Source organism: Lactuca virosa, chromosome 6 (genome assembly GCF_052849685.1).
Source record: "Lactuca virosa cultivar CGN04683 chromosome 6, Lactuca_virosa_CGN04683_v6, whole genome shotgun sequence".
NCBI lineage: Eukaryota > Viridiplantae > Streptophyta > Magnoliopsida > Asterales > Asteraceae > Lactuca > Lactuca virosa.
The window spans coordinates 140,829,307-140,841,078 of record NC_136431.1 but is presented as its reverse complement, the minus strand read 5'-3'; positions in this window follow the sequence as shown (position 1 = coordinate 140,841,078).

Sequence of the window (11,772 nt, the reverse complement as noted above, 5' to 3'; positions counted from 1 at the left end):
GCCATGCCAATTGTCTGGAGGATCCTATATTGGGCCGACCAAATAAATCAATCAAAAGGTATGGACATAGGCCTTTCTGAATTGGCCTGCGTATACGATCTCACAACCTTTGGGAATTCTCGTTTCCTCCTCAAGGTCAAAACCCTCAGATCTTCTCTAGTCTTGAAAACCAAGCACAATGATGGAGCTTGGAAAGGGAGATACCTCTTTGTGAGACGTGACTCTGTTCCCAATAGGGATCTCTTACCCACAGATTGGGTTGAGAAGGGTAGGATTTCAATGCTTTTCCTTGTGATCTTGGAATCTTATTCTTATTTTGTTTGTTTCTTTGCAACCTTCAAATTCGAGGAACTTGTTCCCGTCGCTAAGGATTCTGAAGAGAATATTGAGAAGTTCTTGGCCTTGTACGAAGCCGAAAGATCCTTCCGATTTGATCAAGCCATCCTGCAGGAAAGCTCCTCCGCTACTGACCTTATGTCGACAGGTAAGGATCCTTAATTTTTTCCTGTTTGTGGTGAGGATTCTTAATAATCTTTTGCTATGTACAGGATCCAAAGTCACTCGCTCCAGTGCTCGCTTCACTCTTGCTGATCTTGATACGGCCATGTCAGGGGATCAGCTGGTGGTGAAGAAGGAGAAGAGTCTGTCCTCTCTTCCTCCTAAAAGATCAACTGTGGACTTGACAGTGAAAGACTCCAGGATCCCGGAAAAAAGAAAACTGCTGAATCCACAGGTTTATCTTTGGAGAGCCTTGGAGTTGAGGAAGAGCTCCAAAAATTGGTCTCTTTCTCCCAAGCTGTATGTCTTGGTTTTACTCTGGCTTAAATTTCATTTTGTTTTTTTGCTGGTTCACTACATCTCTATCATAGGTCTCTAATCATGTTTCCGCTGACCTAAGGATTCAAGGGGAGAGGGCTGGACAAGCCCTACAGGGTTAGGAGAAGATGTGGAAGGCGACCAACGAGGGTCTTCTGAGGAGGGTGGAGTTGCTCAGCAAGGAGAAGGTCGAGAGAGAGGAGGAGCACATACACGAGATGGAGGAGGTGATCTCCGACGTGAAGGTCAGCACTGTGGTAGCTGTTTGGGAGACCAAGATCCGTCTTGCAGAGGATCTTAAAAATGCAGGTTGTTGGGACGTGGACGGTTGGTGCGAGGCACTGGCCAAGATGACTGGCAAGCTTACTACCGCCAACCAGGATCCTGTACTGCAGCTTACTGAGGGAGGGGAGAACAAGGCCGATGATGACCAAGCTAATGTCTAGGCCATTTTTAGGTGACTAGGGTAATTTTTTGATGTAATCATTTGACTCCCGTAGGTCTGTAAGCCTTTTATGTCTAATCTTTCTTTTGTTTTTCTTCGTTTCATGCATAATACAATACTAAGATCTTTGCATAGTTAGGATCCTAAAAATAGTGGATAAGTTTTAACACGAAACGGTTTGATAAGAACTGACTTTTTAAGTAGCTTGAAAGTTTCTTCAGAAGTTTGATGATTAACTCGTATTCTTTAAAACTTCTTTAAAGATATCAATTTAAAAGATGAAAGTTCATAAATCAGTGATTGATTTAGGATCCTAGAAAGTTTAGGATCCTTGATTTTACTTAAAATTTCAAAGTTAAGAACAAGGAAAGATGGAACCTGATTGTCTTCAAATTTTTTCTTAAGCTTTGAAATTTGCTGAGGATAAATCTCAGTTTAGGAGAGAACTTCGGTTCACTGCCGATAATGAGGCTTTTTGCCAATGAAGGTTGATGAGGATCCTTAATGGCAAGGATCCCTAGAGATCCTTAAAGATAAGGGTCTCAGGTCGCATGTGGAAAATTTCTCCTTAAGATAACCTGTTTAGGTTATGGACTTTGACAAAATTTTTGTGTAACACCATAGATTCAATAGATAACATGTTAATGTTATATTCTGGGGAGGATCCCAACTTGTGATATATTTCATGGGAGAGATCCTTACTTATAATAACATGAAAATGTTACAAATCGATTGTATATTCTGGGGAAAATTCCCAACATGTGATAACATGAAGATGTTGTAGATCTTAAGTAATTTCTGGGGCAAGATCCCATTCTTTGATAACATGAAAATGTTATAAACCTTAAGTAATTACTGGGGTAGGATCCCGATTTTTGATAACATGAAAATGTTATAAACCTTAAGGATCTTAATTTATATTCAAAGATAAGAGGGTTGCCAAGCCACTGAATTGTGAGATGATCCCCTTATCCGTTTCCCATAGTTGGATATCGTGCATCCAAGCGAGGTGTATAAACCTTAGTTCGTGTGAAAGAGGTAATTAGCTCGTTAAACCTTAAAGGGGATTAAGTACCCTTAAGCGTAGGAGAGATGATCAGCCTCTAGCTTGTGTATATGATAGTCTAAAGATTATACCGTTTGTATAACGAGGCTTCTCAAGTGTTAAGATACTGAGATCTTCGTATGTCAAGATCCTCATGTTTCGAGATTTTCATCCTCGAGGATCCTTGTATTTTGAGATCCGGGGGATCCTTGGGTTTCAGGATCATCGACCCTGAGGGTGTTGGAACCTGAAAGTCAACCTCTAGCAATCATACAATGAAGATCCGAAGTCAGACTTAGGTCAGAAGTGGAATATGGTCTGGAATCAGTCAGTGGTGCGAACTGAAGACTGAAGTCAGAAGTGAAGATGTTTTGAAATGGAGTTTGACTCCGAATCAGTCTATCCGTCTATGCATTAATTATCATTTTTGTTTTGCTTTATTTAATAGTTCGTAAGACTTAGTTTATTTTGTCAAATGGATAATCGGAGTGTCAGAAGCAACTCTTTTGTCCGGTCCTCTGTATGTGCTTGAGTTTGTACGATGAACTCCTTTCTCCTATTTAAAGAGTGTTTAATGTTAAGAATGAGTGAAAAATTGTTCCTCCAAAGATAACTATATTTGAATTTACTTCACTTGCATCTTTCTCTCTAATCAAACTCTTTCAAACATTTTACTTCTTCATTTATTGTCTTTACTTTGATTATTCTCATTACTCCATATTTAATACTTGAAGTACTTTGTTGATTCTCATCTTCAGTCTCGACTGGTCTTGCCAGACTTGACTGGAACATATAATCAGAAGCAGAAATTAATCTTAAGCATTAACTCAAGGTTGGAGTTTTTGAGCCTTGTCCCTGTGCAATTAGATCCTTGTTCTCACAATTGGTATCAGAGCTTGAGTGGTTGTCCTTTGAATCCATAAGAATAGATTATAGTTGATTCGAGATTACCTTGGTATTTCGATCATTTTTGTCTTCAGGATAAAAGTTCTTCTATATACCACTTTTGCTCAAGATATCTTAACTTCAATGGCTGCTTCTAATTCTCAACAAATGTACTCAATGCAAATAGTAAATAGCATGGGTTGCCCTACACGTTCCCCACTGCTAGTTGTTGAAGAGTATGATCACTAGAAAGTCATAATGGAAAGATTTTTACTTGGAAAAGAAAAAGGTGAATCTATCTGGAGATCCGTTAAAGAAGGTCCCCATGTTCCAGTTCGAACCATTGTTAGAGATGTTGCTGCAATTCTCACAGGACAGGATGAACAACGTCAAGCACCTCTCACTGCTGATGATCTTGAAAAACTGCATGCAGATCAAGTTGCCTTTTCCGAAATGGTGTTTGGTGTTCGACCTTCTCTCTTTGAGCACATCAAACTGTGCAAATCCACAAAAGAGATTTGGGACACACTTCAAGATTTGTTCAAAGGGTCAGAGAACATGAAGGATAAGCATCTAACCTCGGCTGTAAATTAGTTCGACACCTTCACTACAACACCTGGTGAATCTGTTGCCTCAGCCTCAAACATATACCGAATCGTCGTTAACAACATGACAGCTCATGGGATAGTCCGAACCCCACTTAAATACAACCTCAAGTTCATTAACAACCTTTGAAAGGGATTGGGAAATGTGTCTTTAGAGTAATGGATCCCTGAAAAAGCTGGACCTCTATCAACTTTTAGATGAGCTTCAAGGTCATGAATCAAATGTTGCACAAACCCTACGAGAACTCACTGGAGGTCCTCTAGCTCTAGTTAGTTCCTACGATCCACTAATTCCCAAACCTGCTGTTTCGGAACCTCTCTCAGCTGTTGTTCCATATATCCCTCCTGTTCAACCCTCACCTCCAACCATGCCTACTCCCACCAATAAGAACTATCAATTAGCTGGTGACCTCAATCCTGAAGATATGGACTCCAAACTCCGTTTTCAACAGGAGTTTGCCTTACTTTCCATGAAATACAATCGTCCTAATAACAAGTCATATCACAACCGTTTTCATGCTCCTAACCAAAATAATCCTCAACCCTTCAACAAACCTTCAGAAAACCCACCATCCTACAAACCTAACCTCCCTACACCAAATCACTCCTCAGAATCATCACAAACTCCGAAGTCGGAAAAACCCAAGATTGTATGTCATAAATATGGTCATGCAAATCACTTTGCGAAAGATTGCTTGGCCGAAGTCCCACAGAAACTTAAGATCAAGGACTCTGCTTACTATGCACGTCGAGCTCAAGAAACGGCAGAAAGTAAAAAGGCTTTTGTTTCCACTGTTTCAAGGGATGTGGAAGGATATTGGTCTTCTGGAGATGATGATGACATAACCTTTAGCAGAAACATGTGTCTCATTTATGCGCTGCGTGCGAGTGTGGAAAGCAATCAAAGAAGGGCCATCTCATTATTATTGAAAAATCCATCTCTGAGCCATTAGAACTTCTGCACATTGATCTGTGTGGACCATCAGTAGTAGAGAGTTTGCATCACAAGAAATACATTCTTGTGGTTGTGGATGACTTTACTAAGTTCACCTGGGTCTTCTTCCTAAGGCTCAAGTCAGAAACAACCTCCAAACTCATTAACTTTATCAAAGGAATTAAAGTTCTCATCAAACTTCCAGTAAGACGAATCTGAAGTGACAATGGTTCAGAATTCACAAACTCCACCATTGAGAACTTTCTCACCGAGAAGGGTATTGACCACAACTTCTCTGCTCCATATACTCCACAACAAAACGGTGTAGTCGAACGACGCAACATAACACTTGTCGAAGCTGCTCGATCCATGCTGTAACAACGTAAATTTCCAAACAAAATTTTCATTTTTAACACAAATAAAACTCATTTCATAATTCACCAAGTCACATATGTCTCAAATGTCAACAAGTAAAAACACAATCCCAGAATCATAAAAACAATCTCCCGCCAGTGTGTACAATCATGCCGGTGCCTTGCCGCGATCCTCGGAGCTACCTTAAACATATAACACATAACACGGTAAGCATAAAGCTTAGTGAGTTCCCCAAAATACCACACACAGCACAACAGCCACTCGAGGCTATACTCAATAAGACCCTCTGGTCAATGTGTCTCAGTGGGACCCTCCGGCCCCACAACTCTGATGGACCCTCTAGTCCCTCAACTCAGCATCTCAATATAATACATAGTAAGCATATCACAAAACAAATAGCAGGATTTCTCAATACACAACACATACACATAAGACCCGCTGGTTACACATAAGTTACCACTCAAGGTAAGTATAGTGAGAAGACTCACCTCGTAAGATAGCTAGTAAAAATTTGATGCCCGAACTCCTCGATCTAGCCTCTGTCTATCACAAGTATAAAATTTCTAATTAATACACTCCTTACATTCTTTCTCATTCCTAGAAAATGGGTGGAAGATCATTCCACCCTTCCCTGACCTCTCTTAATCAGTTTGACCAAACCCTAAGGTCAACTGAAGTCAACTCCAGTCAATAGTCAAATATTGACCAGACTTGCCGAGTGCACTCGTGTGACTCGGCGAGTTCATGTGTATCCTATGGATTCCCCTTAAGGCCTCACACGACTCGTCGAGTTAACCTCCAACTCGACGGGTAATCACGGGGTCACGAATCGCGGGGCAAATCCGATCCGACTCGTCGAGTCATCTCATGGACTCTGCGAGTCGTCTCCATTGCATCACTCATATGGCCTTCTGAAGTCAGATCCGGAACTCTAACTCATAGATCTGGCCCTCTAGTATCCAAAAGTTACGTAAAGGTCTGAGCTTGGGGTTCATGCATGGTATATATTGCTCTATATACCATTTTGGTCCTCTAAAGCTTCATAGCTTCAAAACCCCAAGGTTATCCAGACATGGCTAGCTACTTTCTGGTTCTTTGGACCTCACAAGGTCCAGATCTAAAGAATAACTCGAGAAAGGGTTTGGATGCACCCAAAACCCCATAAAAATGGTGATACAAGCCCTAACTCAACAACCAAAGGAAAATCTATCCAAACACAAGGAAGGTAAGGGCTTATACCCGAACTGAAGCTTGAAGTGAAGATGAAACTGATCCCCCAACTCTCCTCTGAGATTCTTGCAACACCCTTGATCCTCTTCTCAAAGAAATGACCTCAAATTAGCCTCTTTCCTCTCTAGCTCACAAATGACTCTAGGGTTTCTCTCAAGGGACGAAGACACTGATGGGAAGGGGCCAAGGAGGCCATAAGTGCCTTTAAATAGGCCCAAGCCTGGGAAAATTTGGGTTTCTGCCTCCAGCGCTGACTCGTCGAGTCGGCTCTCTGACTCGTCGAGTCCATTCATTTTCCACGTCACTAATTCGCGATCCTACTCGACGAGTTGAGGTGCCAACTCGTCGAGCCACTCCTCGGATCTCAAAATAAATACTCAATTTATCATACCTGGAAATCCGGATGTTACACATGCTCAACTTTGCAAATCTTCCACTCTATCTTTGGGCTGAAGCTGTCTCAACTACATTCTTTACTTAGAATAGGAGTATCATTAATCGACACCTCAATAAGACACTCTATGAAGCCATGAACGGTCGGAAGCCAAGTATCTCTTTCCTTCACGTTCTTGGATGTAGATGCTTCATCAAGAACAATCGTGATTAGCTTACAAAATTCCAACCCAAAGCTGATGAAGCTATCTTTCTTGGATACTCTGCTAAATCAAAGGCTTATCGAGTCCTTAATTGGCGAACTCGTGTTCTGGAAGAAAGCTTTGATGTTACCTTTGATGACAATTTCGTTCGGATGTCTGGCCCAACCCATGTTACAACTCACATAATGGAGTCCGATGCTCCAACGCCAGGATGTCCGAACCAACAAACAATTTATGAAGTTGACTTTGAAACCTTGTTCGGACCCTCATAATCAACTTTTGATTCAGAATCTCGAACAAGACAAACCTCATCAACCGAAGCTCCGGTTTCCTAAAATGTTTATAGACCGACACCTAGTTTTCCTCCATTTGATTCCGAACCATTTCAACCTTCTCAGGTTGAGGGGGAGAATGGTCAACATAATGGTCAACCTTCCCTAGAATCAAATGTGGATGGATTCCAAGATGCAGCTGCTTAATTCGACTCCAATCCTATCAACAACGATACTGATGCAAATTTCTTCGATTTCCCACCTGATGATGATGTCAACCTATCCGGTTCAGAAGTTCAGGGGGAGCATCACCCACAAGTTCAAACTATTCAGGGGGAGCAACACAACCCCATTGTTGATATAGGATCATCTGCTGCACAAGAGCTTCCTAGACTACATGTTTGGACTAAGGATCATCCTCCGAACCAAGTTACTGGAAATCCAAACGCTGGTGTATAAACTCGCTCTACCACAAGCATTCAAAATGAATGTCATTTCTTGGCATTTATCTCAATGGTTGAACCCAAATCCATCAAAGAAGCACTAGAACATGCTGATTGGATTACAGCCATACATGAAGAATTGGCAAAATTCGATAGAAATGAAGTATGGACTCTCGTCCCTCCTCCTCAGAATCATCCCATTGTTGGTACTAGATGGGTGTTTCGGAACAAACTAGACGATGCAGGAGTCATCATTCAGAATAAAGCAAGATTGGTAGCCAAAAGATTCACACAGATCGAAGGGCTTGACTATGATGAGACCTTTGCTCCTGTTGCCCGACTTGAAGCTATCAGAATCTTTGTTGCTAATGCTGCTCACAAAGGCTTTAAGGTTTACCAAATGGATGTCAAAAGTGCCTTTCTAAATGGTGAAGTTGATACCGAAGTGTATCTCCAACAGCCCCCCAGTTTTGTCAATCTATCATATCCGAACTACTTCTACAAACTCTGAAAAGCTGTTTATTGCCTCAAGCAAGCTCCTCGCGCATGGTAAGAGACCCTCATTAACTTTCTCAAGCGTTCAGGTTTTCAAAGAAGTATTCTCGATCCTACCCTGTTCCGAAGGTCAAATGGAAAACATCTCATGCTTGTCCAAATTTATGTTGATGACATCATTTTTGGATCCACCGATTCATCAATGGTTGCTGACTTTGCTAAGTTAATGGTTAGTCGATTTCAAATGAGTATGAAGCAGGAACTAAGCTTCTTCCTAGGTCTCGAAGTTAAACATACCAACAGAGGAATTTTCATTTACCAAGAGAAGTACATTTCAGAACTTCTCAAAAAGCACTCAATGGACACCTGTGCCTCTACCAAGGTACCTATGGGTTTTGGACACAAAATATTTTCGGACCCATCCGGTGTGGTAGTTGATGAAAAGAAGTACATGGGAATGATTGGATCGCTATTCTACCTTACAACAAGTCGTCCGAACATCATGTTCTCAACATGTATGTGTGCCAGATTTCAAGTCAATCGAAAGATGTCTCATCTCTTGGCTGTCAAGCAAATATTCCGATACCTCAAAGGTACAAAGAATCTCGGGATCTGCTATCCAGCAAATGAGAGTTTCCTCCTTTAAGCATATTCCGATTCGAACTATAGCGGTCTTCAATTGGACAGAAAAAGCACATTTGGTGGCTGTCAATTTTTAGGTGGTCGATTGGTCAACTGGTCATCTAAGAAGCAGAACTGCATCGCACTCTCAACAGCTGAAGCATAATACATTGCCGCTGCTAGCTGCACATCTCAAGTTCTTTGGATGAAATCTCAGCTCTTAGACTATGGTTACCGGTTTCAACAAATCCCAATCTATTGTGATTCTCAAAGTTCCATTGCGATTTCGCACAATCCAATTCAACACTCTATGACGAAGCACATCGACATACAATACCATTTTATTAAAGATCATGTTTTAAATGGTAACATCGAACTTATTTTTGTTACATCTGACGATGAAATTGCTGATGTCTTTACTAAGGCATTAGACGAAACCAAATTCAATAGTTTTCTGAACAAAATGGGTATGATGATGCCTGATCCTCAGTTCCTTCAAGAGGTTTGTACTATCTGATGGCAACATCAGAAAGAAAATTGGTTCTGAAATTAAAATTTTCTCCCATCTCGGAACTATTGCCTTTCGGAATAAATAGGGTCATTTTATGTATCTTTTTATCTAACCACCTCTTGGAGTTTTAAGTTGTACAACTCATCTCATCATTTGAAGTTCATGACCAACATAGTCAGATTGGTACTTTTTTTTTATCTAGAAACTTACTTCATAAGATCATCCCGGAATTCAAGTCCGGAACGGTATTGAACTAATTTCACCCCAAAAGTTTTTCAAATCTCACTCCGGAACATTTCAAATCTCACTCTGGAATCTTTTCAAAACTTACTCTGGAATTTTTCCAATTTCACTCCGGAATTTCATAAATTTTTTCACTCCTGACTCTTGGCTTCGGATCACATAAAAAATCATTCCGGAACCTATCTCGGACCTTTTTCATGTTCCGAGATCACTCAATTTCATCCCGGACTCTTCATGATAAGAAACCATTTTGAAAACATTCCAAAACTCCATTGTTCCGAAATTAACACATGATGAAGTCCAAAAGGTTTTTAGGTGAAACGTTTCTTAACGGTTACTTTTAATGATGATTATCTTTTGGTCCTTGAAACTCGTAACTTTTGCACACGTCTGCATAAAGCAAACATCATGTCATATGGTGATGGTTTCCATTCTTCACGTTAAATCATGAATGCTTTAGTTGATGCAGGTCAACTCAGTCCTATTTTTGGCAACACATTAAATGCGGTCCATTTCTTTATATTGGTTTCATCATTACTTTGCAACCCAACCCATTTAATTCCTGAACCTATAAAAGGCCATCGAAATCCCTTTTACCACCCAAAAGTAGTCATCAAAAGGTTCATCGTCCTCAATGTCAACAAAACCCTTCCTAAGGGACACAACTCAAGTATTTTCTCTCGATCCAAATGACTATGATGAGTCGATTCGGGTTATGATTGAGTTTATTACTCATCATCCGATTGCTGTGCCACTCACCAAGATTCCAGACCCACCAATCCCACTTCGTCTACTTCACACATCATTCGAACGCATTAAGATTGACAATGGTTTTCTTGAAACAAAAATTATTGGAGACATAATCGTGCCCGTTCACAAATCAACATTCTTAAAAGCCATCGGTGTGAAGGAAAACTCAGAAAATTTCACTGTCGAAGAACCCACGACTGAAGAGTTTCAGTCATTCTTGAATCACATCGGGTACAGTGAGGAGTTCAAAGCCAAAAAGTTCAAGAAATCAGCGGTATCAGGTTTATGGACTGTTTTTATGCATTTCATCGTAAGGGGGTTATCAGGAAAGTACGAAGGGATGGATTCTCTTAGCAAAGATGGGTATACGTCGTGTATAACATCTTCTCAGGGAAGACCAACACGGTGGATCTTACAGAAGTATTATGGCAAGACTTCCGGAAGTTTGCCATCAACCGCAAGCCTCATGAGATTTCAAGCCCTTGATTTTGGGCCCTGACGATCCAACAACTGTACAGAGAACTAAACGAGCCAATTCCCATCAGCTCCATTCCAGAAGAGGTACTTCTTACTTTCAAAACTATAAAATCTTATCGCCTTCCGGACCAAACGTCCCTCAGAGCTGTTAGAAGATTACCGGAACACATTCTAGCCATTCTTCTGTCCAAGTCCATTTATTTAAAACAACACTTAGAGACTTTAATTGTGTATTGCCATACACAATCTACCCATGTCTCTATTGAGCCCATCTCAGACACGGCTAAGGCAGTTCCATCTGAAAGGCAAGAAAAAGAAGTCCTCCAAGCGCAAATCTTCTCCCTCAAAGCCCAGAGCCAAAAAGAGAACCAAAGTCGGTTCTTCCTCCCAATAGGAAGGAGCTAAATAAGTTCCGACTGACTCTGGCCATTTGCTCACCCCTCCTGCCCACTCTTCCGACGTACCCCTCGAAGTTTCGAAATCACAAGCACACACTCTCACGGGGAGTCTGCACATAATCCACCCTCACCTTCCCAACAAGGTGAGGCCGGTGTTGATGATAGTTCCTTGCCCCCTATAACATACCCACGAGTCTCATTTGATATCCCATTTCCTTCTACACAAGCACAGTCTAAAACCCCTGTTCTGGACCCCAAGCTTTCCGAAGTGGGAGCAGTCTCTCCTACTTTGGATGGCTCAATTGGTCTGATACCCAGTAAGGGTACAGGACGACCAGGAGCTAATGATCCCATGTGGGAAGATTTTGTTGACACGACTCACTCTTAATACCTTGAACTCACTAGATCCCAGGTTGAAGCAACGCTTATCTCTATGAGGAACAGGGCCATTCAGAGCAACTTGCCCTTTGTTGCACCTGATGATGATGTAACAGATCTAGAGTTTGCATCCGGATAAACTCAAGGAAACAACAAACCTGACGGTCTTCACTCCGATCCAAGTGAGGAACATTCTGAAGAATTTGTGTTCGATTATCAAAGAGCTTCCATTGATGCTTTTCCACCACTCACC